General features: G+C 32.6%; 2 long non-coding RNA genes across 2 annotated transcripts; both read right to left on the reverse strand.

The window, feature by feature from the left end:
- Positions 1–2,288: 2,288 nt before the first annotated feature.
- On the reverse strand, positions 2,289–8,226 carry LOC138701443 (uncharacterized). Its single transcript, XR_011332572.1, has 4 exons — positions 6,901–8,226; positions 6,339–6,456; positions 5,753–5,883; positions 2,289–4,659 (listed from the first exon to the last, which is right to left on the reverse strand). It is a non-coding gene; the product is annotated as an uncharacterized lncRNA (long non-coding RNA).
- A 1,421-nt stretch (positions 8,227–9,647) lies between these two features.
- On the reverse strand, positions 9,648–15,388 carry LOC138701444 (uncharacterized). Its single transcript, XR_011332573.1, has 4 exons — positions 15,241–15,388; positions 14,852–14,969; positions 13,134–14,390; positions 9,648–12,014 (listed from the first exon to the last, which is right to left on the reverse strand). It is a non-coding gene; the product is annotated as an uncharacterized lncRNA (long non-coding RNA).
- Positions 15,389–18,617: the final 3,229 nt, after the last annotated feature.

Here is an 18,617-nt window from a genome sequence, read left to right on the forward strand (position 1 = left end):
AAAAACAAATTTTTAGAGAAATTTTGTAAGAGTGGAAAAACGAAACGAGTGATAAAATGTGGTCTCATTGTGAATGTTAAACCCATTCAGAAGGAGTTAGCACAATCGTTTGGAATTTGTGGGTTTTATTATTGTATATGCAAAAAAACGCATTTCCAGCTCGAGAAACGACGATTTTTCCACTTTAACGATTTACACTAACAAACTCATATCTTTCTGGACGCGAACATGAATCTTTGGATAGAAGTACGTGTGTCCACACGAATTTGAATTTTTTTAAGAAACTAGAGAAATCGGTTGGGATTTGTAGATTTTATTCATAATTATATAGCTTAAAATCTCGCAAAAAAAAAAAAAAAAATTAGAGAAATTTTGAATGAGTGGAAAATCGAAACGAGTGATAAAATGTGGTCTCATTGTGAATGTTAAACACATTCAGAAGGAATTAGCACAATCTTTTGGAATTTACTTTAAACCTTATTACCTAATTTTGACTTACACCACTTCTGCTGTGAACGGCTCTAATAATCACTGGGAATGTAAAATCAACACCAATAACAGTTGACAGTCATGCAAATTATTATAGAAAAGATTGCTTTTTATATTAAATTTAAAAAGGCTCTTTTATTTCTTAAGAACTTCATACGTCTTCCACATGAATCTGCACCAACACATCAGAAATTTATCGACACAGTTCGAATTTATTCAAGAAGTGAATATTTCGCAAAAGGATTACAATACTCCATGAATTCTTGAAAAATTAACACCATGATCCCTACTTGAATGCAATATAACACTCAACTTCTAAAAATATAAAGAAATAAACACGAATACAAAAATTATGGAATTACTTGCATTAAAATCTCTAGATACATTATCTAAAATCGGAATGGTTACACATTTACACATATGATCTCAGCAAAAAATTATTTACTGTAACAGGTATTTACTTTAACATACAAATAGGTAACTGATAACTAATAAATCTTTTATAGAACACAATACGTAGGCTACCTACAACGTAGATTATAGGTTATGACTGATTTGTGATTTTCTCTTGGTCTTTAGGGAATCTGAAGAACGACAAATTCGGAGATTTAAACTTGTTACTGCAATTTTCGTCATTGCACACATTGCTTTTATTCCGACGCATGATTAAAACGTTTATAACATCTCGCATCCCTTTAAAGCACGTGCTGGCTGAATGAGATTGTATTAACCCTATTACCAGTGCCTTGCCTGCCGCTTTGGCGCTAGTGTCGCGAATGTTGGCAAAAAAAAGTGATGAAGTTGCGCGACTGTAAGTACTAGACTGTGAGTATACCAATCAACGAGCTAGATACTATACTATATGTCTATGCTATAGAGAGGCTGAAGACCTCTGAAAGTTGAAGCACAGTCTACTATATACAGTCACGAGGCTTGGGATGATTTTTTGCAAATCTCGCGATAGCTGCTAGCCGCTTGGAGCGCTGTGTATGGCAGACCATGTAACTCGCTTAACCCGATCACGAAGGGCCGCGTTTGAACCATAGACAAATAAATAGAAAGACCCCCAACTCAATGCATTACCTTCGACACGCTATTGACGCGACGTCGAGACACTTGGCGGCAAAACATCGGAACTACATCTCGTTACACATAGCGGCAGAATGCGGAACTACATCCCTTGTTACACGGCCCGATCGGTATTTCAGGTATCAGTTATGCAACATTAGAGCACGATCGGTACTGCAGATACCTATTATACCAACACATACTGGTATTTTTCATATCGCCAAAGGAGTGTGTAATGGTTTATCAGTTTAAATAACATGTTTAACCACAATATTTATATCACATTTTTGTTTTAACATGTGAATATAAATATAATGGTTGAACATGAAACTGAAAACCATTAACACACTCCCTCTTTTAACACCGTCATTTAACCCTTTATTAAATTAATTTATCAAATTTGACTAATAAATGTTTTTGCATCTTCTAGATCAAATATGTAATTGAGGTACAGGATGCGAATAGGATAGGATACTTCTCTCCAAAACACCTTAAGCACTATTTTTAAATAATGTTATGTATCATGTATTGGAAGATAAAAACAAAGATTGACTTTGGAATATTGACTTCGAAGTTATTATTGGTCAGTTATATAATTATAATTCGCTCTTATTTGTTTTATGTCAAACATTAGCTTGAAAATAGTCACAAGATGTTTTGCTGTGACATAGTACAACGCACGTTCATAAACATTTATAAAACACCACTTTATTTATTTTACACTGTCAGAGCTGAACATCTATTTTTAAAAGTAACTGCCATTAGTTTAATATATGGATATTAAAAATCTAAGTAATCAATAATCACCACTGATAAAGAATATAAAGAAAACTATTTGTCTACAACAGACATAAAATTAACTTAGACTTTTAATAAAAACACCATTAAGAAATACAAGTAAAAAAATTATTTTTCATTCTCTGATGTATAGCTGATTCAAAACACTGAACATATTAGAAAAAGTGCAATACAATTTATTAGAGATAAGTCTATACTTCGCAATATTTCCTAATGTTGAGCTTTGATACTGAGTGATTGATTTGGTTGTGCTCAAAATATGTTGTTGTTGTATTCTAATGCCAGGGGTTTGACAAAGTCATTTGACCTCTTGCACTCCAATATTTTTCGAAGATATTATCATGGCCAGCCACTGAAGCACAGATTTTGAGGTGTTCCGAATCCATTTCTTGGTTTGAATTGCACAGTGGGTAGTTAGGGGACTGATATATTCCAATTCTATGCAGGTGTTTGTTTGGCCAGACAGTCATGGCCTGTTGCCAATCTAAATGCAGCTACAGACGATTTTCGTGGTAAATCGGGAATTAACTGTGGATTATGATGCAGAGAGTTCCATTTTTCCCTTGAGATTTGTGTTATCAAATTTTGTTTGTTGAAGTCTAAGTATGTACATTTAATAAATCTTTTCACAGAGTAATATGTAGATTTAGTAACAGGTCTGTAAGTAGCAGTGCTGCCCTTCTTTGCTAAAGCATCCACATTCTCATTTCCCAGGATTCCACAATGGGATGGTATCCATTGGAATACAATTCTTTTATTGAGTGATATTAATTGAGAGAGCATTTTAGTTATTTATGCTGTTTGAGATGAAAGTATGTATTTAGAGACTATTGATGGAATAGCTGCTTTGGAGTCTGACAATATAACTGCATTCTTAAATTTATTGATGTGGCATAGAAGATTCCTGAGACTTTCACTTATTACAATGATTTCTCCGTCAAAACTTGTTCCAAATCCAAGAGATCTATAAAGTGAGAAGAGACAAAATATTGTACCATATTTACTCTCTTCTTAGCTGATGTTATACAAGCATTCCATTATAAAAAATTTAGTTGCTTCTGTACCATTAAAGTAGTCCTGCCCAGAAATCCGACTGGGGGACTATTTTGCTGCATAGAATTGGAATATATCAGTCTCCTAACTGTCCATTGTGCTACTCAAACCAAGAAATGGATTCGGAACACCTCAAAATCTGTGCTTCAGTGGCTGACCATGACAATAATTTTGAAAAATACTGGAGTGCAAGAGGTCAAATGACTTTGTCAAATGCCTGGCATTAGAAAACATCAACATATTTACTCTGGTCATGATAATATCTTTGAAAAATATTGGAGTGCAAGAGGTCAAATGACTTTATGTCAAATGCCTGACATTAGAAAACAACAACATATTTACTGTCTAAAAATTCTAAATAATGAACCAAAATCTCACCAGTTGCAGAAGCGGCAGATTCGTATCGCTGCCACTGGACTCCCTCCTATGCCCTATAGATGACACAACTGAAATGCTCATTGTACTAGTAATTATTATTTGTATTTATATTACTATGTAATGTTAACTTTGGGTCTTAAAAATCGTTAGATTTATCATTGCCCTATATATTACAAAAATTATATTGCTCATAATGTAGAAGTCAAGTACTCTACTTTTTTTTCAGATGAATGAATGAATTCCTCTTATTTTCCTTCAATTAACTGAAGAAATCAACACATTAAAAGAAATGAGATAACAATGATAATAATAATCATAAGAATAATAATAATAATAATAATAATAATAATAATAATAATAATAATAATAATAATTCATTCTAGTACCGAGGTCATGGAAAGCATGGGGCTCTACCTCCATGTCCCCCAAATGCCTTCTTGGCATGTTACGGGGATACCTTTAATAATAATAATAATAATAATAATAATAATAATAATAATAATAATAATAATGAATGAATGAAGTCCATTACCATACACTTGTCAACAAAATTAAACACAATTTTGTTAAAAAATAAAGACAATGAATGAATCACTCAATGAAAGAGAATACTGGTTCAAATTGATGCCACAGTGAAGTGCAATGAATGAAGCAATTATGTCAGGTGGTGAAAAAGGTTAATGTAAGTAGCCTGGTGATGAAGTGGGTCGTAGTTCTTGAGTGGGATACCAAGCATCCCTTGATGGAATGGCCCCTCTTAGTAAGTTATATCTGAAGTCACCGTTATACTGATTACTGCGAAAATGGCTTGCATATATATAGGCCCTTCTGTAAGGATGAGGACTTTCTGCCACAGCTGCCCACATGTGGTACCTGTTACAATCAAAATTCTATTATTATCTTAAAAAAAATACACAAACCAGGGTTGGTATTAATTTAAATCAATGATTTAATCATGATGTAAATAAAATTATTTTCATTTTATTTACATCAAATAATTGTTACTAGCCTACTTAAATAACAGATTAAAATTATATGCACCTAACATGATTAAGATGAGAAATTAACTTCCTGAAAAAAAAATATATAAACGTTTTTACATATGACTGTTCTGCTGCTTCTTAAAACTATTAGCAATATATATGAGTAGCAAACTTGCATCTCTGCAATGAACAAAATATTTTCTATGGTGAAATATATTTTTCTTCCTATGAATTCATATAAAATTTCACCACAGAAAAATCTTTCTTTATTACAGACATATAATTCTAGCATTTTCTGAAGAAATGGACAGGTTTTGAAAGTTTGCTTCTCATATGTCTTTTCCCAACTCCTAATTAAGGAGCAACAGAACACATGGTACAGGTAGTCAAGTAGAGCCTACTTTCGGAATCACCACCTAATTAAAGCACAGTATGATGCTGAGGATTGAAATGAATAGTTGTAGCTCATAACAATATTCAAAGTAAAAGTTGCACAATGCCAAATGGACTACGTATTTATTCTGAAAACACACAATGCTAAGCTCTTCTGATAAATTTATTTGTAAATATTAATCTCCCTAAATAGTTTAATTCTTTTCTAATGAATAACAAACTGAGCATAATATCTTGCCTAAGTCTAAGCTAATTATTATTATCATTAAATGCAGGTAATTAGTGCTGTAACTCTTCATGTATTAATAATGAGGCCTATGTGTAAACATAGTAAATTATTTTTGAAGCGATGTTGTTAATTACTTAAAATAACATATTAACAAAATACACAATTATGTAGGAACTAATGCAAAAATTAAGTTTAAATGAATTACAAAAGAAGACAAAAACTCATTTTAATAAACAAATATGAATTTGACAAATAATTCTCACTTAAATTTAAAAATCAATATAGTTTACCAACCCTGACTATTTACTGATGATATATAAGGATATCTTTGCATTGAGCTTATGCCAACGGCATTGCTTACCTTTTAAGCTGTGCTGCATTACTTGGCGCAGGAAACAGGAAAAAACCAGGTCTTCTCATTACTATCCGATTTCTGACAGTATACTGCAGCACATTCACAGTGTAAAACTCCGCCATTTGTCTTTCTATTAACTGAAACAAACCAGCAGTAGCCTAGTATCATATAATGCATTAATAACATTACATTTCATAGAACAATTGAAGGATTGCAGTAAAATCAACGTTTGTGAAATATTCCTGGAAGAATTCTATCCACGAGTCTATAAAAATAATAAATATCTCCGTCAATTTAACTCTTTTTATTTAATCAGAATTATTCCAGTAAAGGTACTACTGTTAACTGTAAAGTCAAATTTCTAAAATATATCTTTTCGGGAACAATACTTCTTTACTATTGCGTTACCAAGCTAAGGTACCCCGCCATCCTTTGATAACGCAACTGTAAAGAATTACACCGGGAACAACATATTTAGTCATATCAGATTCTGTCCCACGAATTTTAAGATGTCTGACCAACTTAACTTAGCTATATACAAAAATAAGATGTTCGTTCATACCCAAAGTGTATATTAACTCTGTCAGCTTACCTTTAAAGCTCTTGGCGTAATTGCAGTTAGGCCTAATACACTGTTGTAATTCAACACAGAAGTCAGTTCATCATGTGGTAGTGGTAGAAGCAAGGTAATCGCGTTCTGAAGTTTATCCCTGAAAACAATTACAGATCTCAGTTTAATAAATGTTTAAGATATGATGGAAGAATTCAGTTTAAATTAGAAAACATGACGGTGCAGTTAAGCTGCATCTACACAGTTCAGTTTTTCATGCTCGTACGCACGCAGTCTGGGAAGAATATTGAAAGAATAAAGTTTAAAGTGCATGTTGAATTAAGATACATTAAGATTTTCTATCTACAAGGTACGCCATATTAATATTAAAATACCAAAATACCATGTGATGGAGTGTAAAAACCGATTATAGTTTCACTGACCAAGTTCTGCAGCAGCGAAAGCTAAAATAATATATTATCCTGCACATTGTGTGCACTTCCGTTATTATTAAATACCAATCTTGCAGGCATTGCTTGAATGTGTGAAGTTGAAAGAAAAGTTGAACCGTGTAGATGTAATCTCAAACATATTTCTTTCTTACCTTTAACGTTGCGAATTATTTCTTGTTGCAGGAAAGCACCAGTAACTTCTCAATTAACTCGATCTGTTCAAATTTCTTCCTTAAGCAGCCATGTTCGTCAATTTCATAATTTATACAAGATTTAAACAGAATAGGAATGCCAACATCCAACAATTGATCAACTGAACAAATGAGGTTAATAGGTCATACACAGTACACTAATATGGCTACTTTGTCCTCGAATGAAAATGCAAATTAGCTATATAGTAATAGTAATAATAATCCGAATATTATAAAACTGACACATTCTGTAAATAATGGATATTAATAATATCTGTTTAAAACTGTCATATTGGCAAAACTTATAACCAAAGAACTTTCGAAACCAAAGAGTTTTGTACTGGTAATTTTACAAACTCTGTGATCGAAATACAGCCAGCGCTGTCCTGACCACATGCGGCAAACTATGGAACATCTATGAGCATCCAACATCTATCATTTGAGTTAAACCCCCCCTGGTTTGAACCATATAAATTATTTATGTTGAATCTTTCGTAGACTACTTTTAACACTTGAATATAATCTATTGATTAAATGTACACAACTAACACGAGTAAGAACGCCATTTAATCAATTATTCATATAAATTAGTTGGAATGCATAAACAGTAACATATGTTTCTCTAAAATGTAGTGTAATTCCATTAATAAAATTTAAGACAATGATTATGAGACACTGCAGACATAATTCACTTGCGAGTTATTTTTAGTAGGTTATTTTACGACGCTTTATCAACAGCTTAGGTTATTTAGCGTCTGAATGAGATGAAGGTGATAATGCCTGTGAAATGCGTCCGGGGTCCAGCACCGAAAGTTACCCAGTATTTGCTCATATTGGGTTGAGGGAAAACCCCGGAAAAAATCTCAACCAGGTAAATTGCTCCGACCGGGAATCGAACCCGGGCCACCTGGTTTTGCGGCCAGACGCGCTGACCGTTACTCCACAGGTGTGGACCTTGCGAGTTAAGATGTAATATTATTTATGGTGAAAATTATGTTGTTCGTATGTGTAATACCTACCTTTATTTCGATTAAATATTGCGAAATTCTTGTACATTCATTTATGCACAATTCAATAATTTTAATTGCACCGCACGGATATTGAGATATGTTGGAATTATAGGTTATGTATACTGTACCAGTTGCCCCTTTCTGTCTAAATTTAGTGATTTCCAAAACCTTGCCATTCATATGAAAATTATAGGTTATGTTTACTATATTTAACTTATATTCCTAAATTCGCAATCATATATTATAATTAAGCATAATGTCATATATGATACCCCGGACATTCAATTTGTCAGTATTTTAATACTACAATTGAGTACTGTATTTATCTACTACTTACGAGACGAAGTAACATAATTGTACGTACACTAATTTCATAGGAGTAGTATGGTAAATGTTTTGCCTAAAATTAAGGAAGGTATATGTGCTAAATTGAAATCAGAATATAAATTCTTTTTTATTAAACCTCAAAATAGCTTCCATTCTAAACTTGAAATGTTGACGCGAACAGATTATGTTAACATGTAAAATTCTCTTCACATTAAAATAACACAGTTTTGTAGTTATTGCTGCAACATATTATGCAACAAGAAGTAAACGGAACTTATGGACACATTACACTATATATAGCTTAGCAATGATAAGCAATAAAGTTATAATGTAATATTTCACTGAGATCCATACACTGAAATAGAAAACCCGAACAACGTTACGTCTAGATCGAAAAAGCATTGACTGTGCCGTATTTCGTAGTTTTGTGAAAAGCTATATAAACTGTGAAATGTTCGTTCTCGGTTGTAATAAATGTAAATGGATAAAATACAATAATTTGAATAATAATATGGGAAAAGGAACGTTTGTAGCATACACAAATAAATAGAAAGACCCCCAACTCAATGCATTACCTTCGACACGCTATTGACGCGGCATCAAGACACTTGGCGGCAAAACATCGGAACTACATCTCGTTACAAATAGCGGCAAAATGCGGAACTACATCCCATGTTACATGGCCCGATCGGTATTTCAGGTATCCGTTATGCCAACATTAGAGCCCGATCGGTACTGCACATACCTATTACACCAACACATACTAGTATTTTTCATATCCCCAAAGGAGTGTGTAATGGTTTATCAGTTTAAATAACATGTTTAACCACAATATTTATATCACATTTTTGTTTTAACATGTGAATATAAATATAATGGTTGAACATGAAACTGAAAATCATTAACACACTCCCTCTTTTAACATCGTCATTTAACCCTTTTATTAAATTAATTTATCAAATTTGACTGATAAAAGTTTTTGCATCTTCTAGATAAAATATGTAATTGAGATACAGGATGCGAATAGGATAGGATACTTCTCTCCAAAACACCTTAAGCACTATTTTTAAATAATGTTATGTATCATGTATTGGAAGATAAAAACAAAGATTGACTTTGGAATATTGACTTCGAAGTTATTATTGGTCAGTTATATAATTATAATTCGCTCTTAATTTTTTATATCAAACATTAGCTTGAAAATAGTCATAAGATGTTTTGCTGTGACATAGTACAACGCACGTTCATAAACATTTATAAAACACCACTTTATTTGTTTTACACAGTCAGAGCTGAACATCTATTTTTAAAAGTAACTGCAATTAGTTTAATATATGGATATTAAAAATCTAAGTAATCAATAAACACCACTGATAAAGAATACAAAGGAAACTATTTATCTACAACAGACATGAAATTAACTTAGACTTTCAATAAAAACACCATTAAGAAATACAAATTAAAAATTATTTTTCATTTTCTCATGTATAGTTGATTCAAAACACTGAACATATTAGTAAAAGTGCAATACAATTTATTAGAGATAAGTCTATACTTCGCAACATTTCCTAATTTTGAGCTTTGATACTGAGAGTGTTTGATTTGGTTCTGGCCCCATTGCTCATAATATGTTGTATTCTAATGCCAGGGGTTTGACAATAAAGTCATTTGACCTCTTGCACTTCAATATTTTTCGAAGATGTTATCATGGCCAGCCAGCCACTGAAGCACAGATTTTCAGGTGTTCCGAAGCCATTTCTTGGTTTGAGTTGCACAGTGGGTAGTTAGGGGACTGATATATTCCAATTCTATGCCGGTGTTTGGCCAGACAGTCATGGCCTGTTGCCAATCTAAATGCAGCTACAGACGATTTTCGTGGTAAATCGGGAATTAACTGTGGATTATGATGCAGAGAGTTCCATTTTTTCCCTCGAGATTGTGTTATCAAATTTTGTTTGTTGAAGTCTAAGTATGTAGATTTAATAAATATTTTCACAGAGTAATACGTAGATTTAGTAACAGGTCTGTAAGTAGCAGTGCTGCCCTTCTTTGCTAAAGCATCCGCATTCTCGTTTCCAAGGATTCCATAATGGGATGTTATCCATTGAAATACAATTCTTTTATTGAGTGATATTAATTGAGATAGCATTTTATTTATTTCTGCTGTTTGAGATGAAGGTGTGTGTTTAGAGACTATTTATAGAATAGCTGCTTTGGAGTCTGACAATATAACTGCATTCTTAAATTTATTGATGTGTCATAGAAGATTCCTGAAACTTTCACTTATTGCAATGATTTCTCCATCAAAACTTGTTTTTCCATATCCAAGAGATCTATAAAGTGAGAAGATACAAAATATTGTACCATATTTACTCTCTTCTTAGCTGATGCTATACGACAAGCATTCCATTATAAGAAATTTAGTTGCTTCTGTACCATTAAGTAGTCCCGCCCGGAAATCTGATAGGGGGACTATTTGGCTGCATAGAATTGGAGTATATCAGTCTCCTAACTGTCCATTGTGCTACTCAAACCAAGAAATGGATTTGGAACACCTCAAAATCTGTGCTTCAGTGGCTGACCATTACAATAATTTTGAAAAATACTGGAGTGCAAGAGGTCAAATGTCTTTACTGTCAATTGCCTGGCATTAGAAAACATCAACATATTTACTCTCTAAAAATTCTATATAATGCACCCAAATCTCACCAGTTGCAGAAGCTGCAGATTCGTATCGCTGCCACTGGACTCCCTCCTATGCCCTATAGCTGACACAACTGAAATGCTCATTGTACTAGTAATTATTATTTGTATTTATATTACTATGTAATGTTAACTTAGGGTCTTAAAGATCGTTAGATTTATCATTGCCCTATATATTACAAAAACTACATAGCTCATAATGTAGAAGTCAAGTACTCTACTTTTTTTTTCAGATGAATGAATTCTCCTTATTTTCCTTCAATTAACTGAAGAAATCAAGACATTAAACGAAATGAGATAATAATAATAATAATAATAATAATAATAATAATAATAATAATAATAATAATGAATGAAGTCCATTACCATACACTTGTCAACAAAATTAAACACATTTTTTGTTAAAAGATAAAGACAATGAATGAATCACTCACTGAGAGAGAATACAAAGAAAACAATTTATCTACAACAGACATACTGTAATAATTAATCTTAGGCTTTCAACAAAAGCACCATTAAGAAATACATACAAAGAAAAAAGTGGTACTTTTAAGGTTCTCATGTATAGCTAATTGAAAGCACCACTATATTTGAAAAGTACAATGTAATTTATTAGAGATAAGTCGATATTTCACATTTCCTTATTTTGAGCTTCGATACTGGCAGTGCTTGGACTGGTTATGCCCCCATTGCTCGAGTATTGTGCCACATTTATTCTCTAAAAATATGTAAATAGTGCACCCAAAACTCGCCAGTTGAGAAAGCTGCAGGTTCAAATTGATTCCACAGTGAAGTGCAATGAATGAAGCAATTATGTTAGGTGGTGAAAAAGATTAATGTAAGTAGGCTGGTGATGAAGTAGATCGTAGTTCCTGAGTGGGATACCAAGCATCTCTTGATGGAATGGCCCCTCTTAGTAAGTTGTACCTGAAGTCACCGTTATACTGATTACTGCGAAAATGGCTTGCACATATATAGGCCATTCTGTAAGGATGAGGATTTTCTGCCACAGCTGCCCACATTTGGCAGGCATACCTGTTACAATCAAAATTCTATTATTATTTTCGAAAAATACACAAAACAGGGTTGGTATTAATTTAAATTAATGATTTAATCATGATGTAAATAAAATAATTTTCATTTTATTTACGTGAGATAATTATTACTACTTAAATCACAAATTAAAATTATATGCACCTAACATGGTTAAGATGAGAAATTAACTTCCTGAAGAAAAAAATATAAATGTTTTTACATATGACTGTTCTGCTGCTTCTTAAAATTATTAACAATATATATGAGTAGCAAACTTGCAAAACTTGACATGTCCATTTTTAGAAAATACACTTCAGATGCCAAAAACTTGCATCTCTGCAATGAATAAAATATTTTCTATGGTGAAATATATTTTTCTTCCTATAAATTCATATAAAATTTCACCACAGAAAAATCTTTGTTTATTACAGACATATAATTGTAGCATTTTCTGAAGAAATGGATAGGTTTTGAAACTTGTATTTTCCTAAATCCTAATTAAGGAGTAACAGAACACATGGTACAGGTAGTCAAGTAGAGCCTACTTTCGGAATCACCACCTAATTAAAGCATAGTATGTTGCTGAGGATTGAAATGAATAGCTGTAGCTCATAACAATATTTAAAGTAAAAGTTGCACAATGCCTACGTATTTATTTTGAAAACACACAATGCTAAGCTCTTCTGATAAATTTATTTGTAAATATTAATCTCTCTAAATAGTTGAATTCTTTTCTAATGAATGACAAACTGAGCATAATATCTTGCCTAAGTCCAAGCTAATTATTATTATCATTAAATGCAGGTTATTAGTGCTGTAACTCTTCATGTATTAATAATGAGGCCTATGTGTAATCATAGTAAATTATTTTTGAAGCGATGTTGTTAATTACTTAAAATAAGACATTAAAAAATACACAATTATGTAGGAACTAACGCAAAAATTAAGTTTAAATGAATTACAAAAGAAGGCAAAAAACTCATTTTAATAAACAAATCTGATTTAGAGAAAAAATTCTCACTTAAATTTAAAAATCACTACAGTTTACCAACCCTGACTATTTACTGAAGATATCTAAAGATATCTTTGCATTGAGCTTATGCCAACGGCATCGCTTACCTTTTAAGCTGTGCTGCATTACTTGGCACAGGAAACAGGAATAACCAGGTCTTCTCCGTAATTTCATAGAAGACGGGCACTTGATTGAATGTAGTAAGCATTACCAACTTTCTTACTTCAGAGTTAAATGTTAGTGACTTTTATATGTTAGTTCTAGGTTTTTATACTAGGTGTCGCCGTGATTTTCTTTTAATTTGATTGGTTATAGTTGTCATTTGTTCTAGAATTTTCATTAATTTTGAATGGATAATGACGGTGTCTGTTGTTCTTGGTTGTTTGACGTGAGTGGTGTTATGTCGTGTCTGATGGCTAAAGCTACTGAAAGTTTAGTCATTTTATGATTTTCTTTCGATTTGATTGGTTATAGTCGTCACTTGTTCTAGAATTTTCATTAATTTTGAATGGATAATGACGTTGTCAGTTGTTCTTGGTTGTTTGACGTGAGTGGTGGTTATATTATGTCTAATGGCTAAAACTATTGAAAGTTTGTCATTTTATGAAATTGTGAATGATGTGTGAACTTAGAACAAAGTATTAAATTTTGTGTCGATTTTGGTTTAGTTCTTTCGCTGGTGAATAAGAATTGTGTTGAATGTTGAGGAGAAAACTGTTTGTTATGTTGTTTAAAGGAATTATTTACTGAATTTTCTGTATAAGTTAAGGTGTAATAAGTGTTCGAAGAGAATTTCATTTAGTGTAAACACATGATTTATTTATGCGAAGTTGACTGTACGACAAAGTGTTGGTTCAGTGCTTTATTGCCTGCATAGTTTGTTTAAATTGCCTTAAAGTCTGTGTCATATACTTGAAGTGAAGTGGTTGTCGTTGAAGACTTCAATGAGAATTGACGTCAATGAGAAATGAATTTTATTTGATAAGGTGATAAATTATGATTTGTTTTGTGTTTTAGTGATTTTTGGGTGTAAAGTGCGGACGAAAACTGCCAGAAAAGTACTGCCAACTATGAAGTTTGAATGCCACCAAACGCCAAAAAAATCAAAGGTGAAAAATTAATTATATTTTAATTTTTTTAGAGGGCTTTTTCCTCTTTAAAAATATAGATATATATTTGATTTTCCATCTTTTTTTGTGATGTTTGGTGACATTTGAACTTTATAGTTGGCATAACGTTTTTGGTAGTTTTCGTCAGCCATGTTGGATTTTGCCCGTCTTCTAGGAAATTACCGTCTTCTCATTACTATCCGATTTCTGTCAGTACACTGCAGCACATTCACAGCGTAAAACTCTTTCTATTAACTGAAACAAACCAGCAGTAGGCTAGTATCATATAATGCATTAATAGCACTACATTTCATAGAACAATTGAAGGATTGCAGTATAATCGACGTTTGTGAAATATTCCTGGAAGAATTCTATCCACGAGTCTATAAAAATAATAAATATCTCCGGCAATTTAACTCTTTTTATTTTATCAAAATTATTCGAGTAACGGTACTACTGTTAACTGTAAAGTCAAATTTTCTAAAATAAGTCTTTTCGGGAACGACACTTCTTTACTATTGCGTTACCAAGCTAGGGTACGCCGCCATCCTTTCGTAACGCAACTGTAAAGAATTAAACCGGGAACAACATATTTAGTCTTGTCAGATTCTGTCCCACGAATTTTAAATGTCTGACCAACTTAACTTAGCTATATACAAAAATAAGATGTTCGTTCATGCCCAAAGTGTATAGGCCTATTAACTCTGTTAGCTTACCTTTAAAGCTCTTGGCGTAATTGCAGTTAGGCCTAATACACTCTTGTAATTCAACACAGAAGTCGGTTCATCATGTGGTAGTGGTAGAAGCAAGCTAATCGCGTTCTGAAGTTTATCCCTTGAAACAATTACAGATCTCAGTTTAAATTAAAAAAAAAACATGATGGTGCAGTTAAGCTGCATCTACACGGTTGTTTTTCATGCTCGTACGCACGCAGTCAGGGAAGAATATTGAAGGAATCAAGTTTAAAGCGCTTGTTGAATTAAGGTACATTAAAATTTTCTATCTACAAGGTACGCCATATTGCTTGAATTTGTGAAGTTGAAAGAAAAGCTGAACCGTGTAGATGATGTGAAGTCTTATAATCTCAAACGTATTTATTTCTTACCTTTAACGTTGCGAATTATTTCTTGTTACAAGAAAGCACCAGTAACTTCTAAATTAACTCGATCTGTTCAAATTTCTTCCTTAAGCAGCCATGTTCGTCCATTCCATAATTTATACAAGATTTAAACAGAATAGGAATGCCAACATCCAACAATTGATCAACTGAACAAATTAGGTTAATAGGTCATACACAGTAGACTAATATGGCTACTTTTTCCTCGAATGAAAATGCAAATTGGCTATATAATAATAGTAATAATAATCCGAATATTATAAAACTGACACATTCTGTAAATAATGAATATTAATAATATCTATTTAAAACTGTCATATTGGCAAAACTTATAACCAAAGAACTTTCGAAACCAAAGAGTTTTGTACTGCTAATTTTACAAACTCTGTGATAGAAGACAGCCAGCGCTGTCCTGACCACATGCGGCAAACTAAGGAACATCTATGAGCATCCAACATCTATTATTTGAGTTAAACCCCACTTGCGTCTAGAGCACAAACCATCAAAAGCTTCCACTTGAGTAAGTAGTTAGAATTGCACTCAGCAAGTGGCAGTGGTGTTATAGCTTTCGTATAAATATAATCTTTTGGCGCTAGATGGCGGTAACACTAAAGCCGAAAATAGTGACTGTGTTTTAGTTCAAGTTAAAAGTTATTGTATTCGTGTTAAAATGAGGTGTTAACAGTTAAATAATGGGGAAAAAATTTGTTTGCAAGCTGTGCAACAGAGACTATGATTATTATAATAACCTTAGGTAGCATGTAAATAGATCTCATCCTGGGACAGTAGACGAAATTGCTCCTAAACTGAGACAAACTGACTTGAGTAAATACAAGTTTAAATGTTCTTATTGTGACAAAATGTTTATTCAAAAATATCATGCTACATTTCATGAGCGGAAAATTCATGGATTGTCCTCTAACTCAGCTCTTCATGAAAGTAAAAAGTATATTCATGGGTATACCCTTTCAAATTTGAATAACTTTTAACAATAGTATATTTGGAAAATGATTCCTTTTCAATATTACACTTCCATTTATCATACTGGTCCCTATTTTGAAATTCTACAGTCTATCAACTGTAATAGAATGTACTGTATGCAAATGATTACATAATTCTTCTGTTGATCCACAAGTAAAATTACATAAAGGACACACAGATTTTGTAATAACTGATTATGAACATGATCAGGACCAGGTGATTTCGTAGGGTTTAGATCTTTTATTATGTTTCTTACTTCTGAAGGACAAATAATTTCTGGTGAACTTTCTGGACGTTTACTGAAATAGTTTTGAAGTATGAATTCTACATCACGAGTGAAATTAGCATTACATTTTGCAAGACTGTTTGTTTGAAACCGTGATTGTAAATCTCTGGCAATAATATCTGCTTTGCCTTGATCGCTATACACTACTGTTCCATCATAGTTCTTCAGCGCATGGTTTTCAGGTCTGGTTCTTTTCCCTGTCAAGGCACGACTAATTTTCCACAATTTTGAAGGTTCTGATTCACAAAGAAGAAGTTTTTCATCAAAATTATCCTGTCTGAGTTCTGTAAGTAAGTTCTTGACTTCTTTTTGAATTTTGTTCAGTGCAGTTTTATCTGCACGAATCTTGTATTTCTGCCATCTTCTTCTGAGTACCCTTTTACGACTTAGAAGTGATTCAAGTTCTATATTTTTATATTGCACTTGTTTATATGACTTGTAATGAGTAACTCTTTCGAAGGCATCTTTAATTGTATATGTGTATATTTGTATAGCTGTATCTATATCACTTTAAGTTTGAATTGTTGGATTTTCAGGGATATTGGCAAGAATTTCTTTGTATAAATCCCAATCCGTAATTCTTTCACTCCTCGTGAAAAGTGTGTGACCTTCGCTCGAATCAATGGTTAGTAGTACAGGATTGTGATCAGAATTTAAGTCAGCTGTTGTAACAGACAGTATGTTTGCAGTATGATGAAATAGGGCCACATCTAGAATATCAGGTGCAGATCTAGCATTGTGAGGGTAAAATGTTGGGATGTCAGGAGTTACAATTGCATAATTATTTTGAGTACTGTGAATCTGTAAGACTTTCCCTCTTGAGTTCTGAGTTAAAGAGTTCCAACTTTGATGTTTAGCGTTTAAATCTCCTAGAATAATGAAATTTTTGGTAGTATGTATGAGCTTATCTAAGTCTGATAAGAGCAAAGGTTTTGTAGGTTGGTTGTACACAGCTGCTATTGTTGTTTCACGATGATTGAGCAATATAGTTATGGCAGTAAATTCAACATTTTCCAGGTTCGATATTTTAATAGGATTGTGAGAAATAGTTTTCTTAATTAGTATTGCAGTTCCACCACCTGGTTTATTTTTCCTATCAGTTCTGTAGATTTTATAATTCTTGATTTTTATATTGTCTGTTCGATTTAAATGTGTTTCATTTACACAAGCAATGTCAACAGTGTTGAATTGCAAGAACTTTGTAAATTCGAATAGTTGATTTTTCAGTCCGTTTGCATTGAAGTTTAAAATAATAAGTGGTTTTGAAATTACTGATTTAGGGTGTGCAGCCATCTGCAGTTGAGAAGGTCAGTACACTTTCTATCAGAATAATAATTTTAGAACATGTGTCATTACATTGTCCAAGCTTTTGTGAAACTTCACTTAATTTCTTTAAAATTTGTTGCAGGTTTATGTTTTTGAAAATATTCAGAATGGATTTCAAATCCTCCATGGGGGACGAAGTATTTGATGTGTACATATTTTGTTGGCTTTGAGGGAACCTTCTCTTTGGCAGTGGAGGAAATTCTTTATTATTGAGTGCAGGAGGCATTGATTGTTGTACAGGCTTACTTGATAATCTCATATTGAAAAGGTCAATATGTTTTTTAAAAACTGGACATTCTCTGTAGTTTGAGGTGTGCTCTCCCTGACAATTTGCACATTTAGGGGTATAATCAGGCCCTTTGAATGGAAAATGAGCTATTAAATGTTTATCCCCACATTTTAAGCATCTTGGTTCTCGTTTACAACCTGAAAATACATGTCCAAAAGATTGGCAATTATGACATTGACGTAAACGAGGTTGAGGGTTATAAGCCTCAACTTTAATGACGATGTTGTTTATGCTGTTTAATTGCAATATTTCTCTTGATTTTGGATTATTTTCCAATGTAATTTGAAAGATGGGTAATCTGTAAGAATAATTCTCATCATTTTTGTTTTGTATCCATTGTTGAACATTCAATACTGGAAAGTTGAGAGACTTAAGTTCGTCTGAAATTTCCGCTTCTGTGATATTGGGTGGAAGATTTTTAATCAGAACTCTTATCGGACGATTGTTGGTCGAAGTAAAAGAATAAAATTCATATTTGTTAGC

The sequence above is a fragment of the Periplaneta americana genome, chromosome 6 (assembly GCF_040183065.1).
Source record: "Periplaneta americana isolate PAMFEO1 chromosome 6, P.americana_PAMFEO1_priV1, whole genome shotgun sequence".
NCBI lineage: Eukaryota > Metazoa > Arthropoda > Insecta > Blattodea > Blattidae > Periplaneta > Periplaneta americana.